A 13050-nucleotide genomic window follows, 5' to 3' on the forward strand; every position below is an offset into this window, starting at 1 on the left:
ACTTACATAGGTAAGTACTCACAAGTAGTGCAGAGGGAAATACTCACAGTAAGTACTTACATAGGTAAGTACTCACAAGTAGTGCAGAGGGAAATACTCACAGTAAGTACTTACATAGGTAAGTACTCACAAGTAGTGCGGCGGGAAATACTCACAGTAAGTACTTGCATAGGTAAGTACTCACAAGTAGTGCGGAGGGAAATACTCACAGTAAGTACTTGCATAGGTAAGTACTCACAAGTAGTGCAGAGGAAAATACTCACAGTAAGTACTTACATAGGTAAGTACACACAAGTAGTGTGGAGGGAAATACTCACAGTAAGTACTTACATAGGTAAGCACTCACAAGTAGTGTGGAGGCAAATACTCACAGTAAGTACTTACATAGGTAAATACTCACATAAGTAAATACTCATAAGTAAATACACACAAGTACTTGCATAAGTAAATACTCCCCTAAGTAAATACTCATAAGTAAATACACACAAGTAAGTACTTACATAAATAAATACTCACCCATGTAGATACTCATGTAAGTACATGCTCACCTAAATAAGTACTCAAATAAGTAAATACTTGTGAGTATTTACTTACATGAGTATCTACTTAGGTGAGTATTTACTTACATGGGCATTTTATTCTGTCAGTCATTACTTATAAAAGTATTTACTTATGTGAGTATTTACATACATGAGTATTTACTTACATGAGTATCTACTTAGGTGAGTATTTACTTATGGAAGTACTTACTTGTGTGTATTTACCTATGAGTAAGTACTTACATAAGTAAATACTCACCTAAGTAGATACTCATGTGAGTAAATACTCATGTATGTAAATACTCACATAAGTAAATACTTTTATAAGTAATGACTGACAGAATAAAATGTCCATGTAAGTAAATACTCACATAAGTAAATACTAATAAGTAAATACACACAAGTAAGTACTTATATAAGTAAATACTCACCTATGTATGTACTCATGTAAGTAAATACTCACCTAAATAAGTACTCATGTAAGTAAATACTCACATAAGTAAATACTTTTATAAGTAATGACTGACAGAATAAAATGTCCATGTAAGTAAATACTCACATAAGTAAATACTAATAAGTAAATACACACAAGTAAGTACTTATATAAGTAAATACTCACCTATGTATGTACTCATGTAAGTAAATACTCACCTAAATAAGTACTCATGTAAGTAAATACTCACATAAGTAAATACTCATAAGTAAATACACTCAAGTAAGTACTTACATAAGTACATACTCACCTATATACGTACTCATGTAAGTAAATACTCACCTAAATAAGTACTCATGTAAGTAAATACTCACATGAATAAGTACTCTTGTAAGTAAATACTCATGTAAATAAATTGTCACATAGGTACACACTCATTTTAGTAAATACTCATGTAAGTACACACTCATGAAAGTATATACTCATGTAAGTGAATAATCATGTAGCTAAATACTCTAATAAGTAAACACTTTTATAAGTAATTACTGACATAAGAAAGTACTCATGCAAGTAAATACTCATGTTATACTCATGCTAGTGAATATTAATGTACGTGAATACTCATGTAAATAAATACACGTTAGTAAATACTCATGTATGTACGTACTCATGTAAATATATACACATGTTAGTAAATACTCGTGTCAGTACATACTCATGTAAATAAATACACATGTTAGTAAATACTAGTGTAAGTCCATACTCATGTAAATAAATACACATGTTAGTAAATACTCATGTAAATAAATACACATGTTAGTAAATACTCATTTAAGTACATATTCATGTTAGTAAATACTCATGTAAGTACATACTCATGTAAATGAATACACATGTTAGTAAATACTCATGTAAGTACATACTCATGTTAGTAAATACTCATGTAAGTACATACTCATGTAAATAAATACACATGTTAGTACATACTTATGTAAGTACATACATGTTAAGTAAATACTTGTGTACGTACATACTCATGTAAATAAATACACATGTTAGTAAATACTCATGTAAGTGCATACTCATATAAGTACATACCCATGTTCGCAAATACTCACCTAAATAACTACTCATGTAAGTAAATAACCATGTAAGTAAATATTCACATAGGTACAGGTAAATACTCACATAAGTGAATACTTTTATAAGTAATTACTGACATAAGAAAGTGCTCATGTAAGTAAGTACTCACATAAGTACATATTCATGTAAGTAGATACTCATTGAGTAAATACTCACACATTTGAGCAAATACTAATGTAAGTAAATACGTATATAAATAACTACTAACACAAAGTATTCATGTAAGTAAATACCCATGTAATACTCATGTTAGTAAATACGCATGTAAATAAATACACATGTTAGTTAAGTATTCATGCAAGTACATACTCATGTAATACTCATGTTAGTGAAATATTCATGCAAGTACATATTCATGTAATACTCATGTTAGTAAATACTCATGTTAGTAAATATTCATGCAAGTACATACTCATGTTAGTAAATATTCATGCAAGTACATACATGGAAGTAGGGATGGGAATTGTAAACGGGTTCTGAAGAGTGGAGTGTAGCAACTCCTTGGAATGGGGGGGGGGGGGCATTATTACGCAACATGTGTCGTGACGTCAGATCATAAAATGGCGCACCAAACACTTTACAGTTGACTACATTTTACAAGAAAAGATTGCACCAACGCTACTGGACTTTGTTGATATCACACTCTGCTACTGGGTCCTGGCCTCCTTGTCTGAACCTTGACATTCACCACCAGAAACAGATTCTGACTGGCTCCGAGGCAGCCAGACCCAGTTCACGTCTGCCGCTAGGCGAAGGTCACCGAGCGGCAACTAAGTTTGTGGTCAAAAGCTTGCATCTTTTTTGCTACAGTGGACACTCCTGATGTTCGGTAGGCGAACGTTCAATTGTAGTCAGAGACAAGTTGCATGCTTTCCTGCCACCAGATTTAATTTCAGTCATATTACACAGCTGAATGTCATAACATTTGAATATGCTGTAAAAGTCACTCAAAATATAGAAAATATTGTGTACAAGTCACTAAAAAATAAAGAAAATATTGTGTACAAGTAACTAAAATAATAAAGAAAATATGCTGTAAAAGTCACTAAAAAATAAAGAAAATATTGTGTACAAGTCACTAAAAAAAGAAAATATGGTGTAAAAGTCACTAAAAAATAAAGAAAATATTGTGTACAAGTCACTAAAAAAAAAGAAAATATGGTGTATAAGTCACACACAAAAAAAATGGTGTAAAAGTCACTAAAAAAAAAAGAAAATATGGTGTATAAGTTACACAAAAAAAATAAAAATGGTGTAAAAGTCACTAAAAAAATAAACAAAAATATGGTGTAAAAGTCACTAAAAATAAAGAAAATAATGTGTACAAGTCACTAAAAAAAAGAAAATATGGTGTATAAGTCACACAAAAAATAAAAAAAATATGGTGTAAAAGTCACTAAAAAAATAAACGAAAATATGGTGTAAAAGTCACTAAAAAATTAAGAAAATATTGTGTACAAGTCACTAAAAAATAAAGAAAATATGCTGTAAAAGTCACTAAAAAATAAAGAAAATCTGCTGTAAAAGTCACTAAAAAATAAAGAAAATATGCTGTAAAAGTCACTAAAAAATAAAGACAGTATGCTGTACAAGTCACTAAAAAATAAAGACAATATGCTGTACAAGTCACTAAAAAATAAAAAAAATATGGTGTAAAAGTCACTAAAGAATAAATAAAATATGGTGTAAAAGTCACTAAAAATAAAGAAAATATGCTGTAAAAGTCACTGAAAATAAAGACAATATGCTGTACAAGTAACTAAAAAATAAAGAAAATATGGTGTTCAAGTCACACAAAAAATTAAAAAAATATACTGTAAAAGTCACTAAATAAATAAAAAAAATATGGTGTAAAAGTCACTAAAAAAATAAACGAAAATATGGTGTAAAAGTCACTAAAAAATTAAGAAAATATTGTGTACAAGTCACTAATAAATAAAGAAAATCTGCTGTAAAACTCACTAAAAAATAAAGAAAATCTGCTGTAAAAGTCACTAAAAAATAAAGAAAATATGCTGTAAAAGTCACTAAAAAATAAAGACAGTATGCTGTACAAGTCACTAAAAAATAAAGACAATATGCTGTACAAGTCACTAAAAAATAAACAAAATATGGTGTACAAGTCACACAAAAAATAAAAAAAATATGGTGTAAAAGTCACTAAAGAATAAATAAAATATGGTGTAAAAGTCACTAAAAATAAAGAAAATATGCTGTAAAAGTCACTAAAAATAAAGACAATATGCTGTACAAGTAACTAAAAAATAAAGAAAATATGGTGTTCAAGTCACACAAAAAATTAAAAAAATATGCTGTAAAAGTCACTAAATAAATAAACAAAAATATGGTGTTCAAGTCACACAAAAAATTTAAAAAAAATGCTGTAAAAGTCACTAAATAAAAAAAAAAATGGTGTAAAAGTCACTAAAAAAATAAACGAAAATATGGTGTAAAAGTCACTAAAAAATTAAGAAAATATTGTGTACAAGTCACTAATAAATAAAGAAAATCTGCTGTAAAACTCACTAAAAAATAAAGAAAATCTGCTGTAAAAGTCACTAAAAAATAAAGAAAATATGCTGTAAAAGTCACTAAAAAATAAAGACAGTATGCTGTACAAGTCACTAAAAAATAAAGACAATATGCTGTACAAGTCACTAAAAAAGAAACAAAATATGGTGTACAAGTCACACAAAAAATAAAAAAAATATGGTGTAAAAGTCACTTAAGAATAAATAAAATATGGTGTAAAAGTCACTAAAAATAAAGAAAATATGCTGTAAAAGTCACTAAAAATAAAGACAATATGCTGTACAAGTAACTAAAAAATAAAGAAAATATGGTGTTCAAGTCACACAAAAAATTTAAAAAATATGCTGTAAAAGTCACTAAATAAATAAACAAAAATATGGTGTACAAGTCACTAAAAAATTAAGAAAATATGGTGTACAAGTCACACAAAAAATAAAAAAAATATGGTGTAAAAGTCACTAAAAAAATAAACGAAAATATGGTGTAAAAGTCACTAAAAAATTAACAAAATATTGTGTACAAGTCACTAAAAAATAAAGAAAATATACTGTAAAAGTCACTAAAAAATAAAGAAAATCTGCTGTAAAAGTCACTAAAAAATAAAGAAAATATGCTGTAAAAGTCACTAAAAAATAAAGACAGTATGCTGTACAAGTCACTAAAAAATAAAGACAATATGCTGTACAAGTCACTAAAAAATAAACAAAATATGGTGTACAAGTCACACAAAAAATAAAAAAAATATGGTGTAAAAGTCACTAAAGAATAAATAAAATATGGTGTAAAATTTACTAAAAATAAAGAAAATATGCTGTAAAAGTCACTAAAAATAAAGACAATATGCTGTACAAGTAACTAAAAAATAAAGAAAATATGGTGTTCAAGTCACACAAAAAATTAAAAAAATATGCTGTAAAAGTCACTAAATAAATAAACAAAAATATGGTGTACAAGTCACTAAAAAAATGAAGAAAATATGGTGTACAAGTCACACAAAAAATTAAAAAAATATGGTGTACAAGTCACTAAAAAATGAAGAAAATATGGTGTACAAGTCACACAAAAAATAAAAAAAATATTGTGTAAAAGTCACTAAAAAAATCAACGAAAATATGGTGTAAAAGTCACTAAAAAATAAAGAAAATATTGTGTACAATCACTAAAAAATAAAGAAAATATGCTGTAAAAGTCACTAAAAAATAAAGAAAATCTGCTGTAAAAGTCACTAAAAAATAAAGAAAATATGCTGTAAAAGTCACTAAAAAATAAAGACAGTATGCTGTACAAGTCACTAAAAAATAAAGACAATTTGCTGTACAAGTCACTAAAAAATAAACAAAATATGGTGTACAAGTCACACAAAAATAAAAAAAATATGGTGTAAAAGTCACTAAAGAATAAATAAAATATGGTGTAAAAGTCACTAAAAATAAAGAAAATATGCTGTAAAAGTCACTAAAAATAAAGACAATATGCTGTACAAGTAACTAAAAAATAAAGAAAATATGGTGTTCAAGTCACACAAAAAATGTAAAAAATATGCTGTAAAAGTCACTAAATAAATAAACAAAAATAGGGTGTACAAGTCACTAAAAAATGAAGAAAATATGGTGTACAAGTCACACAAAAAATAAAAAAAATATGGTGTAAAAGTCACTAAAAAAATAAACGAAAATATGGTGTAAAAGTCACTAAAAAATAAAGAAAATATTGTGTACATGTCACTAAAAAATAAAGAAAATATGCTGTAAAAGTCACTAAAAAATAAAGAAAATCTGCTGTAAAAGTCACTAAAAAATAAAGAAAATATGCTGTAAAAGTCACTAAAAAATAAAGTCAGTATGCCGTACAAGTCACTAAAAAATAAAGACAATTTGCTGTACAAGTCACTAAAAAATAAACAAAATATGGTGTACAAGTCACACAAAAAATAAAAAAATATGGTGTAAAAGTCACTAAAGAATAAATAAAACATGGTGTAAAAGTCACTAAAAATAAAGAAAATATGCTGTAAAAGTCACTAAAAATAAAGACAATATGCTGTACAAGTAACTAAAAAATAAAGAAAATATGGTGTTCAAGTCACACAAAAAATTAAAAAAGTATGCTGTAAAAGTCACTAAATAAATAAACAAAAATATGGTGTAAAAGTCACTAAAAATAAAGAAAATATGCTGTACAAGTCACTAAAAATAAAGAAAATATTGTGTACAAGTGCATTGATGACATGACATATTTGCATGGAATGAGTTCAAATCACATGTTGCATTCTTCTGTCATTTGCACATGATTAAATTCTACATAGGAACATTTACTTACACAAAACTATTTTTTTATTCTATACTAAGTATGTGCCTCTCGAGACCTCACTTTGTGAGGTCATGTGACCTCTAAACTAAACTAAATTGATGCTGATCCAGCCTTAAACCTCTTTTTTTTAACAAATAAGAATCGATAAGAGAACCGTTAAGGAGTCGAATCGTTAAGCAGAATCGAAAGTGGGATCGGAACGAGACAAATCTTATCAATTCTCATCCCTACATGTAAGTAAATACTTGTGTAAGTGGAAACTCATTTGAGTAAATACTCATCTTAGTAAATACTCATGTAAGTGTATACTTGTGTTAGTAAATACTCATGTTAGTAAATACTCATGTAAGTGTAAACTTGTGTTAGTAAATACTCATGTAAGTGTATACTTGTGTCAGTAAATACTCATGTTAGTAAATACTCATGTAAGTGTATACTTGTGTTAGTAAATACTCATGTAAGTGTATACTTGTGTCAGTAAATACTCATGTTAGTAAATACTCATGTAAGTGTATACTTGTGTTAGTAAATACTCATGTAAGTGTATACTTGTGTTAGTGAATACTCATGTTGGCAATTTCTTGTGTTAGTAAATACTCATGTAAGTGTATACTCATGTTAGTAAATACTTGTGTAAGTACATACTCGTGTTAATAAATACTTATGCAAGTGTATACTCGTGTTTATAAATACTCATTTAGGTGAATAATTGTGTTAGTAAATACTTGTGTAAGTACATAGTCGTGTTAGTAAATACTTATTCAAGTGTATACTTCTGTTTGTAAATACTCATGTAAATATATACTCGTAAATAGTCAAGTAAGTACATACTCGTAAATAAATACTCATGTAAGTGTGTACTTGTGTTAGTAAATACTCAGGTAAGTACATACTCATGTTGGCAAATACTCATGTAGGTACCTACTTATAGTAAATACTCATGTAAGTGCATACTGATGCTGGTAAATACTCATGTGGGTAAATACTCATGTGGGTAAATACTCATGTGAGTACATACTCATGTGAGTACGTACTCATGCGAGTACATATTCATGTGAGTAAATACTCGTGAGTACATACTCATGCGAGTACATACTCATGTGAGTAAATACTTGTGAGTACATACTCATGCGAGTACATATTCATGTGAGTAAATACTCGTGAGTACATACTCATGCGAGTACATACTCATGTGAGTACATACTCATGTGAGTACATATTCATGTGTGTAAATACTCGTGAGTACATACTCATGCGAGTACATACTCATGTGAGTAAATACTTGTGAGTACATACTCATGCGAGTACATACTCATGTGAGTAAATACTTGTGAGTACATACTCATGCGAGTACATATTCATGTGAGTAAATACTTGTGAGTACATACTCATGCGAGTACATACTCATGTGAGTACATACTCATGTGAGTACATATTCATGTGAGTAAATACTCGTGAGTACATACTCATGCGAGTACATACTCATGTGAGTAAATACTCGTGAGTACATACTCATGCGAGTACATACTCATGTTAGTAAATACTCATGTAGGTAAATACTCATGTAAGTGCATACTCATGTGAGGGCATACTCATGTTGGTACATACTCATGTTGGTACATACTGTACTTACTCTTGTCAGTGCATACTCATGTAAGTGCATACTCATGTTGGTACATACTCATGTTGGTACATACTCATGTTGGTACATACATACTCATGTAAGTGCATACTCATGTAAGTGCATACTCATGTTGGTACCTACTCATGTAAGTGCATACTCATGTAAGTGCATACTCATGTAAGTGCATTCTCATGTGAGTACCTACTCATGTGAGTGCATACTCTTGCTAGTACATACTCATGTTGATACATACTCATGTAAGTGCATACTCATGTTGGTACGTACTCATGTTGGTACATACATACTCGTGTAAGTACATACTCATGTAAGTGCAGACTCATGTAAGTACATACTCATGTAAGTGCAGACTCATGTTAGTGCAGACTCATGTAAGTGCATACTCATGTAAGTGCATACTCATGTTGGTACATACTGTACATACTCATGTAAGTGCATACTCATGTAAGTGCATACTCATGTAAGTGCATACTTGTAAATACTCATGTAGGTAAATACTAATGTAAGTGCATACTCATGCTAGTACATACTCATGTTGGTACATACTCATGTAAGTGCATACTCATGTAAGTACATACTCATGTAAGTGCATACTCATGTAAGTGCATACTCATGCTAGTATATACTCATGTAGGTAAATACTCATGTAAGTGCATACTCATGTTGGTACATACTCATGTTGGTACATACTCATGTAAGTGCATACTCATGCTAGTACATACTCATGTAGGTAAATACTCATGTAAGTGCATACTCATGCTAGTACATACTCATGTTGGTACATACTCATGTAAGTGCATACTCATGTAAGTGCATATTCATGTAAGTGCATACTCATGCTAGTACATACTCATGCTAGTACATATTCATGTTGGTACATACTCATGTTGGTACATACTCATGTAAGTGCATACTCATGTAAGTACATACTCATGTTAGTAAATACTCATGTAAGTGCATACTCATGTAAGTGCATACTCATGTAAGTGCATACTCATGTAAGTGCACACTCAAGTCAGTACATACTCATGTGAGTGCATACTCATGCTAGTACATACTCATGTTGATACATACTCATGTATGTGCATACTCTTGTAAGTACATACTCATGTAAGTGCAGACTCATGTTAGTGCATACTCATGTAAGTGCATACTCATGTTGGTACGTACTCATGTTGGTACATACTGTACATATTCATGTAAGTGCATACTCATGTAAGTGCATACTCGTAAATACTCATGTAGGTAAATACTCATGTAGGTGCATACTCATGCTAGTACATACTCATGTTGGTACATACTCATGTTGGTACATACTCATGTAAGTGCATACTCATGCTAGTACATACTCATGTAGGTAAATACTCATGTAAGTGCATACTCATGTAAGTGCATACTCATGTTAGCAAATACTAATGTAAGTGCATACTCATGTGAGTGCATACTCATGTGAGTGCATACTCATGCTAGTACATACTCATGTTGATACATTCTCATGTAAGTGCATACTCATGTTGGTACGTACTCATGTTGGTACATACATACTCATGTAAGTGCATACTCATGTAAGTGCATACTCATGTAAGTACATACTCATGTAAGTGCAGACTCATGTTGGTATATACTCATGTTGGTACATACTGTACATACTCATGTAAGTGCATACTCATGCTAGTAAATACTCATGTTGGTGCATACTCATGTAAGTGCAGACTCATGTAAGTACATACTCATGTTGATACATACTCATGTAAGTGCATACTCATGTAAGTGCATACTCATGTTGGTACGTACTCATGTTGGTACATACTGTACATACTCATGTTAGTAAATACTCATGTAAGTGCATACTCATGTAAGTGCATACTCATGTAAGTGCACACTCAAGTGAGTACATACTCATGTGAGTGCATACCCATGCTAGTACATACTCATGTTGATACATACTCATGTAAGTGCATACTCATGTTGGTATGTACTCATGTTGGTACATACATACTCATGTTGGTACATACTCATGTAAGTGCAGACTCATGTAAGTACATACTCATGTAAGTGCAGACTCATGTTAGTGCATACTCATGTAAGTGCATACTCATGTTGGTACGTACTCATGTTGGTACATACTGTACATATTCATGTAAGTGCATACTCATGTAAGTGCATACTCGTAAATACTCATGTAGGTAAATACTCATGTAGGTGCATACTCATGCTAGTACATACTCATGTTGGTACATACTCATGTTGGTACATACTCATGTAAGTGCATACTCATGCTAGTACATACTCATGTAGGTAAATACTCATGTAAGTGCATACTCATGTAAGTGCATACTCATGTTAGTAAATACTCCTGTAAGTGCATACTCATGTGAGTGCATACTCATGTGAGTGCATACTCATGCTAGTACATACTCATGTTGATACATTCTCATGTAAGTGCATACTCATGTTGGTACGTACTCATGTTGGTACATACATACTCATGTAAGTGCATACTCATGTAAGTGCATACTCATGTAAGTACATACTCATGTAAGTGCAGACTCATGTTGGTATATACTCATGTTGGTACATACTGTACATACTCATGTAAGTGCATACTCATGCTAGTAAGTACTCATGTTGGTACATACTCATGTAAGTGCAGACTCATGTAAGTACATACTCATGTTGATACATACTCATGTAAGTGCATACTCATGTAAGTGCATACTCATGTTGGTACGTACTCATGTTGGTACATACTGTACATACTCATGTTAGTAAATACTCATGTAAGTGCGTACTCATGTAAGTGCATACTCATGTAAGTGCACACTCAAGTGAGTACATACTCATGTGAGTGCATACTCATGCTAGTACATACTCATGTTGATACATACTCATGTAAGTGCATACTCATGTTGGTATGTACTCATGTTGGTACATACATACTCATGTTGGTACATACTCATGTAAGTGCAGACTCATGTAAGTACATACTCATGTAAGTGCAGACTCATGATAGTGCATACTCATGTAAGTGCATACTCATGTTGGTACGTACTCATGTTGGTACATACTGTACATATTCATGTAAGTGCATACTCATGTAAGTGCATACTCGTAAATACTCATGTAGGTAAATACTCATGTAGGTGCATACTCATGCTAGTACATACTCATGTTGGTACATACTCATGTTGGTACATACTCATGTAAGTGCATACTCATGCTAGTACATACTCATGTAGGTAAATACTCATGTAAGTGCATACTCATGTAAGTGCATACTCATGTTAGTAAATACTCATGTAAGTGCATACTCATGTGAGTGCATACTCATGTGAGTGCATACTCATGCTAGTACATACTCATGTTGATACATTCTCATGTAAGTGCATACTCATGTTGGTACGTACTCATGTTGGTACATACATACTCATGTAAGTGCATACTCATGTAAGTGCATACTCATGTAAGTACATACTCATGTAAGTGCAGACTCATGTTGGTATATACTCATGTTGGTACATACTGTACATACTCATGTAAGTGCATACTCATGCTAGTAAATACTCATGTTGGTACATACTCATGTAAGTGCAGACTCATGTAAGTACATACTCATGTTGATACATACTCATGTAAGTGCATACTCATGTAAGTGCATACTCATGTTGGTACGTACTCATGTTGGTACATACTGTACATACTCATGTAAGTGAATACTCATGTAAGTGCATACTCATGTTAGTGAATACTCATGTAGGTAAATACTCATGTAAGTGCATACTCATGTAAGTGCATACTCATGTTAGTAAATACTCATGTAGGTAAATACTCATGTAAGTGCATACTCATGTTAGTAAATACTCATGTAGGTAAATACTCATGTAAGTGCATACTCATGTAAGTGCATACTCATGTTAGTAAATACTCATGTAGGTAAATACTCATGTAAGTGCATATTCATGTAAGTGCATACTCATGTAAGTGCATACTCATGTTGGTACATACTCATGTTGGTACATACTCATGTAAGTGCAGACTCATGTAAGTGCATACTCATGTAAGTACATACTCATGTAAGTGCATACTCATGTAAGTACAGTGAGTACTTGTAGGAATGTATGAGGCGACAGAAAGAGAGCAAGAAAAGATATAAACTTACTGTGACGATGATGATGAGGAGGAGGAAGAGGAGGAAGAGCCGCAGTTTGATTCTGCTAACTTTCCACTCCACCAGAGGAAGGATGAGGAAGAGGAGGAAGAGGAGGGGTGGGGGGGGGGGGGGCAGCTGGAATCTGAACCTTGCTGCAGAAGGGAGACAGGAAGTGGACGAGAGAGCACACGTCAAAAGTTACAAGTTGAAAGTTGTTGTGGAATGTTGGACACAACAGGAATCCAACATTTGCTTTGGAATCAAACAAGCAACTGCTTCTGTCTCACAACAACAACAACAA

At 31.5% G+C, this 13050-nt stretch overlaps 1 protein-coding gene across 1 annotated transcript in view; it reads right to left on the reverse strand.

Annotated features, from left to right (window-relative positions):
- The window catches only part of slco2b1 (solute carrier organic anion transporter family, member 2B1), a 26939-nt gene extending 14114 nt beyond the window's left edge, over window positions 1-12825 (reverse strand). The window contains 1 exon segment of the mRNA XM_062047132.1: window positions 12758-12825. The gene's annotated coding sequence lies outside the window, so the exon portion shown is untranslated.
- Between the last annotated feature and the right edge of the window lie 225 nt (window positions 12826-13050).

The sequence above is a fragment of the Entelurus aequoreus genome, linkage group LG05 (genome assembly GCF_033978785.1).
Source record: "Entelurus aequoreus isolate RoL-2023_Sb linkage group LG05, RoL_Eaeq_v1.1, whole genome shotgun sequence".
Lineage (NCBI taxonomy): Eukaryota > Metazoa > Chordata > Actinopteri > Syngnathiformes > Syngnathidae > Entelurus > Entelurus aequoreus.